The sequence below is a fragment of the Brachycentrus maculatus genome, unplaced genomic scaffold (assembly GCF_059751285.1).
Source record: "Brachycentrus maculatus isolate JH-2025_06_01 unplaced genomic scaffold, ASM5975128v1 h1tg000061l, whole genome shotgun sequence".
Classification (NCBI taxonomy): Eukaryota; Metazoa; Arthropoda; class Insecta; order Trichoptera; family Brachycentridae; genus Brachycentrus; species Brachycentrus maculatus.
Genome location: NW_028280815.1, coordinates 2,767,942 through 2,785,986, shown reverse-complemented (window position 1 = coordinate 2,785,986; position 18,045 = coordinate 2,767,942). Strand labels below are relative to the sequence as shown.

The 18,045-nt window shown below is 31.3% G+C and overlaps 1 protein-coding gene across 1 annotated transcript in view; it reads left to right on the top strand.

The window, feature by feature from the left end:
* The first annotated feature begins 5,002 nt into the window (after positions 1 to 5,002).
* The window catches only part of vex (somatomedin B and thrombospondin type 1 domain containing protein vexed), a 183,976-nt gene continuing 170,933 nt past the window's right edge, over positions 5,003 to 18,045 (top strand). Inside the window, exon 1 of the mRNA XM_088256450.1 lies at positions 5,003 to 5,201. The gene's annotated coding sequence lies outside the window, so the exon portion shown is untranslated. The remainder of the gene's footprint in view (positions 5,202 to 18,045) is intronic.

Genomic DNA, 18,045 nt, shown 5'->3' with positions numbered 1-18,045 from the left:
TATTTAGATATAAATAAAGAATACAAGACGTTATCAAAATTTATTGTCTTCGTACACTTATGAAGTGACATTGCTGTTTGATATCGACGCGCTTGCTCTCAAAGCACAAGAGCTCAGTCTCTTTATTGGGGATAACTGCGTTTTTAATTTTAATATTGTAAGTAGAAATGTTTAAACAATGAATTTAAATTATAAAAATAACATTTCGTTATTTATTTGGCGTTTAATTTGTAGAACTCCATTTTAATTTTTGTATAAATTTTTAAATCAATTTCAGATATTTGGGTCTACTAAGTTGTATTTTATTGAAAAAACATATAAAAATAACTATTTTGATAATTAACGAATGAGAAGATTTTTTTAATAAAATACATAACTTAGTTGACTCAAAAAAACAGTGATTTAAAAATTAATACATAAAAAAAACATTTGTAAACGTATTAAATACAAAAATCTCTTTAGTCATTCTCGGCGTGATTATACATTTGATATTTACACAATGACGTGCGTATTTTTGTTAATGACGACTCGCGGAGTTAGCGAAACAGGGTTGTGTGCTCCTGGTAGATCCGAGGGTGGCAGGGCTCGAGGGTGCGCGGTATAATCAGGGAAATTCAATCTGGAATGCGGAAATTTATACGACCAAATAAAAGTACTTGTACCTAAATACCGGCCGTTAATTCTATGCTTCATTACACAGTGCAGAGACACACTGTCATGGGGTAGACTTACTGCTTCAGGTGAATAAAAAAACCACACACTTTATTAAATTAACTTGAAATAATATGGAATTCATCCTTATTTATTAATTTATTTTCATTTCATTAGTCGTTCAATGTCTACAAAATTTACGATTATTTATGGATTTGGCGTTTAATTTGTAGAGCACCATTTTTATTTATTTACTAAATATTTTAATATTCGTTTGAAAATGTCATAACAAGGCGAAACAGATACAGACAAATTAAATTTTTTAAAACATTTTGAGTGTGTCCAAATACTTGTTCACAAAATCTGGATTATCTCCAATTACAGGAGTTATTTTCATATTATTTTTTGACATCTCATCAAAGATGAAGAAGAATATGGAAGTCTGGGCATTTACGGGGCTTACGACCGTCATAGGCTGGTTTGAGTGATCACTTTACACACGTGTAACATTCACCAATTCTACCCATTATTGACAACCACACTACTCAAATTCTAATTAGAATTTGAGTAGTGTGGTTGTCAATAATGGGTAGAATTGGTGAATGTTACACGTGTGTAAAGTGATCACTCAAACCAGCCTATGACGGTCGTAAGCCCCGTAAATGCCCAGACTTCCATATTCTTCTTCATCTTTGATGAGATGTCAAAAAATAAATTTTTTAAAGATAAAATAAAATTTAGTAGACATAAAAAATCAACGTTTGATTTCAACATTTAATATATAAATTGATGATTATTTTTGACGCTTTGTGGGTAAGTGGGTGAGGTGGACGAAGCTTACATTTTATAAGGTTTGTTTTTTGTTTTTTGTCTTTTATTTTATTTAATAAAGTGATAAGAATATTTAAATTTTAAGTTATTTGCTAAGCGTTTCTACTTAAAACATATTTTATACTATGTAGTTACGCTGTGCCTCTCCAAAAAAGAGACTAAGCTCTTTTGAGAGGGACTTATACTCAATGTAATGAATTATGATATATATATATATATATATATATATATATATATATATATATATATATATATATATATATATATATATATATATATATATATATAAATACACATATATTAGTCACACGGCAGGAACATACAAGTACATGTTCAACATTCCTTCGTCAAGTCCTTTTTAATTACTTTTTGAATAACGCATTTTTAGAAGGATTTTTCACTTAGTCCTTATTCCGAATAAAATAGAGAAAAGAGTATTTTCAAAGATTTATGTTGTTACTAATTAGCTCGTTTAAACTCCGATTTCCACCCCTTTCTCATTTCATTCATTTATCGGGACCTTTCTCATCCTCTGACTTGAAGTTATTCCTATTGGAGTCCAATCAGAGCGCTCCTCGAATCGGTATTTATTTATTAGCCGGGAAATTATCAATTGAACCCTCTTCCTCCCTTTTAAAAACCTTTATTACGGCTGCTTCATTTGAATTTTCAAGTGACGTAATCAACATCTTGAAATGTTTCAACGAATTATTTGAAGGTTAGGAAATCGAGTTTTAGTAAAACTTGAATATTTTTTACTTATGGCTTTTTCTTTTCTTTTTGTTGCGGTTTCTGTCCAATTACGTAGATTGAATATGTTAATATGAATAAATGTAAAAACTATAAAGGGTATGTTTTTACTAGTACGTTAACGAAATAAAGTACGAATTACAGCAATCTAATTTTTTATATAACTGTTTTTTTTTTGCTGTTGCCTTATTGCACTTATTTTTACTTTATTGCTCTTTTAAACTTGCGCATCTTATAAATGTTTTTTTTTACTCTTTTTACTTTAATTCTCGTTTAACATTTGTGAAATTTTGTAATTCGAATGTTAAATTACCTGTTTTTTTGTTACTCATTATTGCATTTTTTTAAATGCAAATTTTATGTAAATTTCCAAATTAATAAAATAAAAAAAAATAAAAAAAAGTAATCTATAGGTCTTCGCCTTCCTCGTAATTCGCCTCCAACCCCTCCTGTGAGTAAAAAATATGGGCGTATAGATATACAAAGCTTATGATGTGTCATTGGCACGTTTACCGATTATCATTTTACCGCCGAATTGTTGCCTTAAATGCGTTATGAAAAGTTATTTTCGTCAAAGTACGTGTCAGGTTGCAGTCCCGTGGTAAGTATCTTAAACTTAGAGTCTGGGTTTCTGGTTCAAACCCACTCTACCACAATTTGATTCTTAAATTTAATAATGAGACGCTTAGGCACAGAAAAATAACATATAATTGATTTAAAAAAATAGTAAAACACAAAAATGATTTATATTTTAAATTGTTGGGTAATATATCCAAAATAAAACACGGTTTATTTGGTTGAGTTCTTTATTTATTTATGTATATTTTAATACGTGTCGCGTTTCGTCTTCTTAGGACATTATCAAACACTCTGTTGATAATGTCCTAAGAAGTTCTGTTGTGTTTGATAATGTCCTAAGAAGACGAAACGCGTCACGTATTAAAATAAACATAAATAAATGTAGAATTCAACCAAATAAACCATGCTTAATATTGGATATATTACCCAACAATTCTATATGGAATTCTACCATTTGTCTGCAGTTACAATAAATATATTTTAAATATTAAAACTTTTGACTTTGTGGTATGGTAATATAACACTCTCCTTATCATTCATCTTTCACTTTGTGTATTACACAAAGTGAACGATGAATGATAAGGAGAGAGTTACAAATATGTTTTTTTTTAATAAAAAAGTTACCTGTATAAAATCGGACCTTAGTATATAGGTAATCTCAATATTTTTTACATTTTTGTTTTCGCGCCTGTCTGACTTAAGCAGAAATAAAGCATTAATCCTAAATAAACAGCATAAAAATCAGGTGTCAAAAACAGCAGTACAAGGTTCTCGTATATTTGCATACCTAGGCCTCTACAGGAGGCTTTACTTACAAACCGCTATACTCCTATTTCACCCTCCACTCTCCACTCTCCACTCTCCACTCGATACATTTTATATCGTTCATAAAGTTTTTGTTAGCTGTACTTATTGAATTTTATACCTACAACAATTTATCATACAAATAATGGTAAAGGTCCTATTAACGCCGTATAAAATATATAATTTATGACATCAAAAAGCGTAAAATGTGTTTGTGACAAGGAATTTTGCATAACATACGAACGCGCATACTAGAGAGTAATTTTTTATTTTGGTTTTACCTAGTAAATACCACTATTTCTTAAAATCTATTGTGTTTTGTGTTTTGATGCATTCCATATCATTTTTTAAATTTTGTATGTCAAGCTTAGTCTAAATTTTAGAATTGTGTCCTTGGACGTTGAAGGTGTTCAAGGTAGAAGCTGTTTCTGATTTTTATTTATTTATTTATTATTTATTTCTTTTTATCAGTGTGAACATAGACAATAGGGGGAGGCTAAAATCATTGTCACATTGTTAATTAAGAGCTTATTTTATTTTTCTAGGTTTAACTTAAATTAAAAATGAATAGGTTTTACCACAAAGTGACTGCCAAAATTAATTAATGAAATTAAAGCGTATTTTTTTATAAACCACATATCTCACAGGCGATTTATCTCTAATACTACTACTATTGACAATTATTCACACCTAATGGTGCATAGGGCACTGCATCAAATCAATGCTGTATAGATTAAATAATTTATTATATAAAAAACAATGTGATTAGTCCTGTGCTTCGGATACCAGTGTAAAATTAAATAAATATTAAAATATTAAAAAAATATATTTTGACCCCTAAGATAAGGAATCGAACCCAGGACCTCTAGCATGGTACCCAAATGTATTAACCACTACTCTATAGAGGCAGACAATCTGTTATTTTTACAACCTCGTAATTATTCTCGTTCCTCAGTTATAAAAAAAAATCATGTTAAAAGTCCTATTAAAAAACGATAAAACTTATTTTTCTCAACACTTATATAAATTAATCAAAATTAATTAGAGCTCTCGATAACAAAGTGTGTTTTTTTTCTATTATCAAATAACTGCAATAAATAATTATTTCTCAAACATTTATTACGAAAGAATGTCCTAATCCATTATTTGAACAAAACTTTGTTTAATGAATCCTAATTTAATTTTTAAACAAAGTCATTCAAATTAATCATTGGTAATATTACTATTGTATGTACATACATTTAATATCTTCTAAATGCTTGTATAATCATCAATCGGTCATTAATGGAAGCGTTACCTTTGTATTGTAATACGTATATATATAACAAAAATGTTACCACAGGCTAGCGTTAGGGGTCTCTCCTTCCTTGATTTCAAAATCCAGTCCATTCGTCTCCCGAGCTTCTCGCGGAGAGGTCGTGCTTTCGGGAGCTTTCGCGGAGCTTTCACAACACGAGCGTCGAGCGTATCGCGTCAAGCCGGTCAATCACTCATTTTTTATCATTATTTTTCCAGTGAAAAATTCTGTGTGCTTCAAGTGGTCTGTCAACACTGCACTTTTGGCCACAAAATTGGGATACGTAAACGTAAGTTTTTATACAAATTTTTTTGTTAGTAAGATAACGTAATAATTTTTTCAATGCACTTCATTACAAACTTAAAATGATTTCCATTTTTTTTTAAATATTTACTCGCGTTTCTAATATGTGTACCATATTTGGTATATATTTTTATTTTTATTATTATTATTTAGTGTTTTATTTTAAATCTGTTAATTAATATGTCATTAAAGAATAATTTTAAGCACCAATCTTTTCGTGAATGTTTTTAGCAGATACTTTGTGGCACATTTTATAAACTTTATAAAATAAAAAAAACTTTACAACATTTTGAGTTTACGGGGCTGACGACCGTCATAGGCTGGATTAAGTGATCATTTTGCACACGTTAGCCCCGTAAATGCCCAGACATCCATATTCTTCTTCATCTTTGATGAGATGTCTAAAATAAATTAAAACAACTTTGTTTAAAAAAAAGTGGTTAAAAACAATGTTGCTTTATTTTACCAATCTTTTCGTAAACTTTTACCTTAATGATGGTTTAATTTAACGGAAGTAAAAATGTGTATTTAAATTTAATTAAAAAGATAAAAAAAAAACTTTAAAAAAAATATTTTAAAATGTTTTCTATATAACAACACTTTCACACAGTAAATTGATATTAAAACAGTATTCCTTCAATCAAATATGATTATTTTTGTAAATTTTTAAATTCAAAATATTTTTGTCAGACGTGTGATAAAAAAAATTAAGATAGGTACCTTGACATTTTAAGGATGTATTCCCATCGTCTAAAAGGCAGCAAGGATGAAATTCTCCATCACATAAGACTTCGTCCGCGGGTATATGTGGAGCATCAACACTTTTAAGATGGCTTGTAGGGTCTCTGGAAAAAATAATACACTAATTTTTCATGTGATTTTATAAATGAATATATATTTGTAAGTATATGTACATATATATTTAACAATTTTACAAATGCTAAGAAAACTATATTATGAACATATCAGAAGTTTATTGAAAGATAACTGCATCAATAAAAAATAGGATATGAAAAGAAAAAAGGCCTTATAGAAATCGTCTGAAAGTAATTTACTTATAATCTCGTCAGTTTATATGTATTTAACTTTTTTTTAATATTTAAAATTATATTTCTGAGTAGAACTGTGTATTATAAAAGAGCAACATTTTTACAACCTTTTCATGATAAGTCTAACAATGTGTGTAACTTTCAAATTATTTTTTGACATCTCATCAAAGCAGAACAAAAATATGGAAGTCTGGGCATTTACAGGGCTGACGACCGTCATAGACATTCACCAATTCTACCCATGATTGACAACCACACTACTTAAATTCTTGGAAGTTCTATATATATGAACCAATTTTGGAACATTGTTCTTGAATCACTAGAACCCAGACTTCCATATTCCTCTTCATCTTTGATGAGATGTCAAAAAGTAATATGAAAATAATTCCTGTAATTGAAGATAATCCACATTTTGTAAAGTATTTGGACACACTCAAAATGTTGTGAATGTGTGTAACAACGAAACCGGAAGATTGAAATGAAACACTGATTACGTGTGTAAAAAAATACTATAAAATTACGGATATTTTAAAATGACTTATTATACTCACACGTACATTTAAAAATGATAAATCATCAATTTATATTCCATTATTTTGATTTTATCGCCGAAAAAAATATCTGCGATTTACACATTTTCATAAATTGTTTTATTTGAGATTTGTAAACGCCTGTCATCCGCAACATGCATAGCACTTCCATCTGTATGGATTGTCTGCAATTATTAGTTTACTATGAAAATGTTCTAACTCATTCAAGATTCCCAAGTGAAATATTCCTCAAAATATATTAGTTGCTATATTTAGTTACAGTTATAGTTTAAATTTATAAAAAAAATATAAAATAACCAAGTAATACAACACGATTGATTTTTGTATCAGCTGTATCGCCTTTTTTTAATTGAGGTTTTTTTTTGTTGCTCTTATACATAAATATATAAATTTCATACATTTACCGGTCTTAGGGACCCGTTATTAATAAAAGGAATCAAGCTGTGCTAGAATGGGGTCAAACATATACATATATGAATGAAACTTGATCATTCATGAGATATGTTACACTATCGCCTGGGACGTGTCTTCCATTTAGGCAGAAAGGCAGTGCCTATCCTAACTTACACGCATATAAAACCATATAAAACCGCAACCAGAACCTACCCTACCTTACCTAGCTTACCTAACTACCTACATCTCGGCTGTCCAAACTCAAAACACAGTAAGGGACACTTTTTTTTGTAGTACATTTTTTTGCATTTTTGGACTAAGTAGATTCTACTTAGTCCAAATATGCAAAAAAAACGTACTAAAAAATGTCCCTTACTGTGTTTTAAGTTTGGACAGCCGATCTACTGCCTACACTAGTAAATAGGAACTAGATTACTTTACTGCCTACCCTAATTAATTCTTCCTGCACGCCACTGACTATTGCAGGGCGATGAATATTAAAAAAAAAGGAAACAAGATTTCTCTACTGCAAAAGAGACCTAATACACATTTTCGTATATTTTTGCCTCCTAGATTTGTCCCAAAAATTATTCGTTGAGCGTGGATTTGCGACATATTTCCCCTGAGCCAGGATTCCGCAAGGACGGTGCACACTTCCGCTTTTACTGTGAAAAAATCACGGAAAAGATCCTTGTGGATTTAGCAGGATACTTATTTTTAGATCCACTCTATTTTGCCGCGTTACGTTCATTTTATCGGGATGTCACTCCCAACACGTAAGGAATGACATAACGTAAATTTACGTACATAATATCCCTATAATATTTTTTATGTTATTTTATTTATCTATTTCATAGATACATACATTTTTTACTATATGTATTACTTATGTATTACGGCTCTTTAGGCATGGCCTGTGTTGAGCCGAAATGCTTACATGTTAATACAATTTTATTTTTATTTTAATATTTTTTTAATTATTAGATTTTTACATTACATACAAAAGATACGATAAAAATTTACAGTATAAAGGTTTTATAACTAAATAGACTAAATAGACTAAATAGACTAAATAAATACACCTGAACTTTAATTAATTCACATTCTACCTTGTCCTTTCCAACGAGAAGCAACCGTCGACGGACACTGTTCTTAAAGACGGTAGATGTACCGTAGTTGCTTGTAACATTTTGAGTGTGTCTTATTTTATCTACGATCAGATGTCAAAAAAATAACTCCTCTATGGATAAAATCCAGATTTCGCTCACTCCTTTCAAGAACGTCATAAATCAAAAATCGTCAATTTTCAGTTGTGCATGTTTTCGGAATGGCCGGAAAATGTACTATATCCCAGCAAACAGGCATATTTTTAACTTAATATTTACCCGCTACAGGTCAGAAAGTGTGGTTTTTGCATTTTGAAGAAAAGGTAGTGTTTAATTATTTTTTTAAAATACCAAATATTTTTTAAATGGAGAAAAAATCATTCAGGTTTTACCTAAAAAGATCTGTTGCATAGTAAAAAGTGCAAAAAGTGGCTTGATATTTATTTTTAATACATTGTATTATATTTTTAAACATAAAAAACGTTCTCCTGAAAAATCAAGTTTTTTGATTTATGACGTTCTTGAAACGAGTGAGCGATTTGTGAAGAAGTATTTGGACACAACCAAAATGTTGTCAATTTAATAAGGTTGGAATTTTCTCCACTTGATTCTCTTTTTTTATTCTCATATATCATGATGAATATGTATTTATTTATGGATTTAGAGTTTAATTTATAGAACTGCATTTTAATTTATGTATTGAATGTTAAATCAATCACTGATTTTTTTAATCTATTAAGTTCTATTTTTTTGTTAAAAAGAAACATTGAAATCAAATCAGTAACAGTTTTATCGTCTGGTTATGGCATTTTCAAATTAAAATGCCCTTATTAGGCGAAACAAATTGATTTTTAAGTTTTTTTAACAATAAAATAAATTTTAGTAGACTAAAAAAACAGTTTTTCACTTAACATTTAATACATAAAATGATGAATATAATGATAACTTCCTTTTTGTAATTAGTATATGGTATACATATGTTATAAGATCTTAGACAACCTTAGACACATGATATATTAAACGTTGTTTCAAATCAAAATGCCATAACTAGGCGAAACAATTGTCACAAAATTGATTTTTTTTTTTTAAACAATAAAATTCAACTTAGAAGACTAAAAAATCAGTGTTTGATTTAACATTAAAGACTTAAAATGATGAAAATGATCATTAATACTTCCTTTTCTGTAATATATACATATATTACAAGATCTTGCACGAACATGGTTGGTTACACACGATATATTTGTGGTTGGTCGGGTGTTGGTTGTTCGGGTGTAGGGTTGGTTGGTTGGACCAGAAATCACGGATTCTTTCATTACCGTCCAGATTAATCAGCGGTGCCGGCCATAAATAATTGATTTTTCGCCCAAGTCACATTCCGGGCGATACCCCGTGGAGTTTAGGGTCTGCCAAGCGTTGGGAATGTGACCCGGGGATGATTCAATGCTCCGAAATGTTGAAATACAGAGAAGAAATGTACGTAGAGTGATCCCAGTTCAATGCTGCGCGTGACTTACATGAAAATACTATTGAATTGATAAATCTTCCATGTTATAATTAGTGGAGTTCCTCACCAAAAGTTACATTTCCAATATTGCACAAAAAATCCTTTACATGCAAATCTGTTCTGTTTACTGTATTCTATCGAAATCTTAATTAAAGTAGCGACAAAACGTGACCAATCCTGTGTTAAACCAATATGAAATCATTAAATCGCACCAAAATATAACAATTTTACAAGCTAGAATTCCCGATTACTTAAAATCATTTATAATGGAAATGTAACGTTTTGGTGAGGACCTCCACATTTGATGTATACAAAAAAACCATGTGAATGTTTTTTGACATATTAACATAGATGAAGAAAAAGAAGTCTGGGTATTTACAGGACTTATGACTTATCATAGGCTGGTTAGGTGATTTCTTTACACACGTGCAACATTCAGTTTTTATATGAGGCTAAAAAAGAGAATCAACTAGATTTCAAATTTCAACCTAATTAAACTGACATTTGAGTGTGTACAAATACTTCTTCACAAATGAAGATTTTATCTACTGATGAGTTATTTTTTTGACATCTCAACACAGATGAAGAAGACACACTAAAAATGTTGTAAATTTAAAAAGTTATAATAATATACTCGTATATTACGTATTTTCTCCGCCTCCGTAGTGTAATGGTCAGCACGCTCGGCTACTGTTCTGGAGGTCCCGGGTTCGATTCCCAAGGGGGGTAAAATAAATATAATTGATTTTTTCACTGTAATATTTATTCAATATAAACATGGACTGGTACCTGAAGCGGAGGGCTGATCACCTTTCCTTCATGTGTAAACGATCAAGATAACACTGCGTTTATATGACACAGTGCCCTATGCACCATTGGGGTGCGGACAAGGGTTTTATTATTATTATTATATTACGTATTTCAGTGGAATTGTCGCCCAGGAAAACAGAACTGTGAAGGATACTTGGGTTTTTTGAGGAGATACTAACAGTTGGCCACCCCTGATATAAAATATCTAGGGCACAATTTCAGAAAAAAATGGTTACGCAAGCAAAGAATTTGATATTATAGTCCTGAATTACAATCCAATGTCCTCGTGGACGACGAATTACATAATATTTGTAACTTCGGTAATGGGAAAATATATCTCGAGGGATGCCTTAAGAGTTTTCATAGCCTTTATTTTATATTCATACACATTTACTTATATGGAAGTGCTATATACAATATAAATAACATCTACAAATATACCAATAACGAGATAGTTACTAAGAAAATGTATGTGGCAAATGTGAGAGGGAAAAGAGAACGAGGACGACCGAAAAAGACTTGGCACGATCAGAGCAACCAGAACCTAAAAGCTGGTGGTGTCAAAAGTCTACGTAATCGGAGGGCATGTATGATTAGATGTATGGATGTGAAGGAGGCGAGGAGTGTACGTCAGAACAGAAGAGTGTGGCGGAGAAACGGCGCGATGGTAGTAGTAGTAGTAGTAGTAGTACAAATATACCAGTTTTAATGATATTTTAACAATCAAAAGAATGAAATAAACCAAATGGTACATAAATAGACTTCTTATAATTATAATGTCTACCAGTTTCGAAGCTAACCGCTTCCTTATCAAGACTGATTAATACTAATAATTAATAAGTCTTTATAAAGAAGCGGATAGCTTCGAAGCCGGTAGACATTATAATTAAGTTTTATAGTATAATAAAATATTTAAAGGGATTTTAAAACAAAGTTACATTTTAATTATAAAATGGAAAATCACAAAGTTAGTGCTTCAAATATAAAATATAGATTTCTTCATCTTCTTCTTACCCTTACCCAACGGTGTATAAGGTACTGCGTTGCATTGACGCAGTGTTGATTTCATGAAGGTAAGGTGATCAATCGTATTAGGAGTATTAATGAATTATCTACTAATATAGGGATGTTGATTTATGAACCTTTTATCTCGACACGTTCTCAATTATCAAATGGATAATAATTGTTGATGATTGATTGGTGCGAAAACTAAATGACGGATAGAGATTAATGAATTATGTTGTATTATAAAATAAATATTGGCAAGAGATGGATGAATGTACACTGATTGCAGACGAAATGCGATCACTCAGACGAACTTGAAGCAAAACGATGTATCGGATGATAGATATTTGAATGATGAAATGCAGAAAGTGTTTTGATATGGTTAAGAGATGTAGAACGAATTAGTAAGAAAAAAACGGTAAAACAGAATTTTATGGAAAGCATGTTTTATCGTTTTGCTTTATATTTTTTTTCTTTTTGTATCTCAACATATGTAGATAAAGAAGAATATAGAAGTCGTAATATTTACAGGGCTTATGACCTGTCATAGACTAACTAGCCTATAAGTCTTAACCAGTTATAAGTCCTGTAAATACCCAGACTTATATATTCTCCTTCACTATGTTGCGATGTCAAAAGAAAAAATGTAAAATAACTCATAAATCTAGAAAACCCAGATTTGTGATCATGTATTCGGACACAGTCAAAATTTTTGTGAATGTAGTTTTTTTATTAAAAAATAATATGATAATCCCTTAACCATTTGAACGGCCCTCGCCCAAGTTGCGTATTATCTGTGATAGTTATTTATGATGTATTTTCCGTTTGGCGTTGGGCGCTTTTTGTTTTATTTGAGGAACAAATTGATATTTACGGTCGAGTCTGGTCACGTTACGTTTTTTAAAGCCCACTTTTACAGCCCGCCACTGGAAAGCGATTGCGCCTAACGAGAAGCGGTAACGTCTATCACTCCACATATTATTTATGGGTCGTAATACGTCCTTTATTGTGATATACGCATCGAATATAAATTGGGGAACCACTTACAGGGGATGTGATTATCGCGAATATCAATTATTTCAGTGAGGTACTTACGAATGGATACGCTGTGAAAATATTCTAGGAAAAACAAAATATTATTTCTTAATTTTAGATCTATTGTCTATTGTATTTTATTCTTGTCCGCCTCCGTGGTGTAATGGTCAGCATGCTCGGCTACCGTTCTGGAGGTCCCGGGTTCGATTCCCAGGGGGGTTTAATAATTATAAGTGATTTTTTCACTCTAATATTTATTCAATATTACACTGGACTGGTACCTGACGTGGAGGGCTGATCACCTTTCCTTCATGTGTAAAACGATCGAGATAACACTGCGTTTATATGAAGCAGTGCCCTATGCACCATTGAGGTGCGGTAAGGGTTTTTTTTTTTTTTGAAATTTTTTGATTTTTTTTTTAAATTTTAGATCTATATTGAATATTAAGAAATTCTATTGTTTAAAACGTCGTTATCGTACACGTGTGATTGATTTAAAGTTTAAATAAAAATAATAATAAATACTTTCACAAGAGACTGCCGAATCAATTAATGAATTTAAGTTTAAACTTTTTTCCCTTTATTAACGGCCGTTGCCTATTTGTACATAATATATTAATGTTGTTTACTTTACGATAAAATAATATGTTTTCTCTTTTTAAGTATATTATTGGTTCGAAAAGTAGTTATCTAAACAAGGATGAACATATAAAACATGGAATTATTGTAATTATTATTATGTATTAATTTTAAATCAAACACAGATTTTTTGAGTCTACTGAGTTGTATTTTATTAACAAAAACACATAAAAAATTATACGAATGTCGTTTGATAATGCCCTAACAAGGCGAAACAATTGTCACAATATAATTTTTTATGTGTTTTTGTTAATAAAATACAACTCAGTAGAATCAAAAAATCTGTGTTTGATTTAAAATTAATACATAAATTAAAATGGAGTTCTACAAATTAAACGCCAAATCAATAAATAAGTAATTATTATTGCTTTATACGTTAGGAAGTGACATATTCCACATATCAATATGGTCCGCGAAATCATTGCCGAGGTTTTGCATTCCGTGTATATTTTGACAAAGGAACTCAAGATAAGGAAATAGGAAACGAATACATCTTTAAGTAAGATTTTTTGTAACAAAATTTTACAACCTGTTTTGAATATCCATAAAATTGTTTAAAAAACATAAACAATGCATGAAAAAGTAATTCATAAATGAATAATAGAGATGGGTAGATTTGAAATAGATCACGTTATTCGGTCATGTCGTATTTGATTGCATGTCACAAACATTTTTTTTTACATATAGTTTTACAACTCATAGTGACGGCACATTATTGTAATTTATAGATTTGGCGTTTAATTTGTACAACTCTATTTTAATATATATATTAATTAAAAAAAAAAAAAAAAACACTGATTTTTAGAGTCCACTAAATTGTATATTATTATTAAAAAAACACATTAAAATAAATTTTGTGACAATTGTTACGCCTTGGTATGGCATTTTTAAACTAATATGAAGATAAGAGTTTAAAAATGTAATAACAAGCCGAAACAATCGTCGCGAATTTGATTTTTCTTTGTGTTTTTAAAAATAAAATACAATTGAGTATTTTTCATGAATGTTTTACTTTGTAAATACCACAATTTCTTCAAATTTATTGTGACACGTGTTTCGCTGCATTCCGCATCATTTTTAAACACCGTGTTACCACCAAATTTAGTACACTAAAAATCAGTGTTTGATTTTAATATTTAATATATAAATTATTGTAATTTATAATTGTGTGTATGATAAAATATAAACAAATAAAAAAAAAGTTTTAGCCACAAGCTGGCATTGCGCGATAATATTTTACCGCAAATACTTCATTTCACCCTTTAAATCATTATTACGGTAAATCTTTACGCACTTACGGACTAAAGATACTTAATAATTATTAGAATGGCTATAATATTATCTCCACTGCTCGGAGTTTACGATACGAGTATCCCAAAATTATAAGGGAAAGATTATGGTATTCCTGTAACACTTTGGGGTGTATTACGTTGTGTGAAACCGAATTTACAAGCCAAATCTCATTAAGGGAAGGTATTATGTGATAACACTTTAAACGGGGAGGCTTCCTTCACGAGCGCGTACGCAAAAGATAATTACATAACTTCTTAATTTATTTATATATCTTGTCTAATTAGATGGTGTAAAAATGATTAAAGATTACAAATTAAATGAAAACATTGAAAACAGAATGAATGTTACACGGAAATCGTTTACATATACCAAATAAAAACCTATCAGCGTTATCCAAACTGTTAGTATACAACGTGCTGGTTTCAACTCTATTGTATGAAAGTAAAGCCTGGATCTGGTAAAAGAAGGATGAAAGTAGACTGAATGCAGTAAAAAAACGATGCCTCAGACGAGTGTGCGGCAGAATGATGTATGATAGGTGTTCGAATGGCGAAATTAGGAAAGAATGCATGGCTGAGATGAGCATTTTATTGGTAAAATTAAGAAAAGATATGGTTTGGATATGTGGAACAAATGAGTGAGGGAAAGAACCATAAAAAGTACGAGGTGAATGTAGTTTGAAATAGAGGCAGAGTAAGATAGAGGAAAACATGGCATTATTAAGTATGTCAAATACTTGTCAGCGGTATGTATGATGAGACGCATGCGTGTGGAAGATGGGAATAATATTAGCAAAGACAGAGTAGTGTGGCATTCTATTCTCTCTGACTAACCTTTCAGGGAAGCGGTGTGATGGTTAGTTAGTTAGTTAGTTATTATAACTGATATTATTTTTCGATATTTGAGTAATGATTATCAATTCATGTCAATTACGAATGTCAAACTGTGTATATACGAGTAGTGCTCGCTGACACTGGATTATTAACCCTACGGTGACATATTAATGCACAAGGGATGTTCAATAATGGCCAGAATGGTGAACATTACACAGGTGTATAAATATATAATTTAAACCAGCCAAATGTCACTAACCCTGGGATGCACAGACTTCCATCTTCTTCAATATTAAATTGATAGGCATCTCCCATCATGTGGAGACACCTACAAAATTCTTTTTGTTTATTTATTGATTTGGCGTTTCATTTGTAGAACTTCATTTTAATTTACGTATTAATTTTTAAATTAAACACAGATTTTTTGAGTCTACTAAGTTGTATTTAATTAACAAAAAAACATTAAAAATTAATATTGTGACAATTGTTTCGCCTAGTTATGGCATTTTTAAACGAATGTGAAGATCAAATGGAATGACGGTCCTTATGTAGCTATACAATTCTAAGTGACAGTTTTAACATGTGCAGCAATAATTTATGGGAGACAACAGTAGCTAATGGGGGATATAGGTACGTACCCTTATATTTAATAAATAAAATACAACTTAGTAGACTCAAAAAATCTGTGTTTGATTTAAAAATTAAACATTCTTTTTATTTGTAGAGACACCAATAAAATCCTTGAAATAAGTCCCCGTTTAAATTTGAACCACGTTACGTTTCGACTACGTCATATCCGTTAACCGTCCCTGAAAACGAAAACTCCCGAAGTTCTTTGAAAGACTGAAACAATCCTGGCTTTGTTCAGCAATCAGCCTCCCATATCCTACCCCGATCTCTCTACCTGCCTCCAGATCTCGTTGTAGAGCCTCCATACTCTTTAACCTAGCTGAATCTAACAGGGGGATCGAAATCCCCCATATATGAATTTTAATTCGATAACTTCAGTATGTATGTATTATAAGAGCTACTTACTCCATATTTTTTTGTAATTTCAATAGTGCTATTAAGGAAAAATTTCCCGTTTTTATTTCTATAATTTCAAATCGTTAAATGTTTCACACCTAATCGGTTTTGCAAGATCTACGTACTTATATATCAGAATAATATCGTAGGTATACTGGCAAAATACGTTATCTCAAAATTCCCTGTTTTAATAATTCCTTTTATTCAAAGCTTTTAGCCTGAATAAAATACACAAAATAAACTTCAATTTACTTTTAACACCATATAAATATGACATTTCAATATATTTAGTGTATTTTGCCAGTTTACATAACGTCGCAAAATCACTAAGTCAAAATTGCATATTTTCAAGTTAACGTATTTCGCCAGTATACCCACGATATATAAGTACGTAGATCAATGTTTTGTCTGCTATTTCTTTCACTCTTATAAATGTGGTACAACCAAAACGAGAAAGCGAGTCAACTAAACTACTAGACTTTTGTTGGATCTAGTGTCCCACTACCCGCACTCAGTCACCGCATGACGACGCGTTGGCTCGAACGTGGTGTCTCTATGACTCAATTGGTACTTACTGCGAGCTGTGTACTACAATTTCCATACAAATACGAACTGGGGTCCAATGGTACCCCCCTTCGTATCACGTGTAATTTCAGTACGGGAGAGGTTAATACAATAATTTGTTCCGCTACATACTTCTTGGAAACGGTTCAATTATTTCCTTCAGAAAATAAAATCTTCCTTCGAGCAAAATGAAATGTTCAATTATTTACGTTGATTGCGCTTGCTAGTAGTATTTCAGTATTTTGTTAAAATAATAATTACTTTAAACTAACACAAAAAGGGAATAAACAAAAGCTTTTTTAGTACTCAAATAAGCGGCCGGAAAAATGAAAAATGGTTATTTCAGCAAAATAATTCAGACATTAATGCGAAATGTCACATAAAACTCATTCGTTTTATTATTTTTATATACATCGACAACCGAAAGGGCGAGAATGACAAATGGCTTTGTCAACAGACGCATTTTATTTATTTATTAATATATTTCATCACACACAATAATAACAAATTACAGAAATGTTCTCTTATTGATTTTTCCCATACTGAGGGCATATTTTAAAATACTTATTTATTGTATAATATGCATATCTGTAACCGGCGTGGGTTACGTGCGATGACTCTCAAAAATGTACACGCCTGGCCTTCTTCGGAATCTCCCAACTATGCCACCGTTGTAAGGGGTGACGTTCCAGACGGCCCCGCCGTACCGAGTTACCGAGTAAGCTGGATACGGACGGAGGTGAATGGATGTATGAGCCGGGAAGAGCGGCACTGGACCGACAAGTCAACCTCAATAGCCCTGATAAGGGCTTTCCGAAACTGGTCCGTGAATCGGTATAATGAGGCGAAGCGGTCCAGGCTGGCGGCGCGGCGAGTAGTCCAAGGAGCGGGAGCGGAGAAATGAAACACAGGTTTCAACAGTCACACCAGAACTGGTTTATTATTAGAAAATGCGCCCTCTATATACCCGGCCGTGATCGCGTACCGCCCGACAGTGGGAAAGTACAGCCAATCAGCGG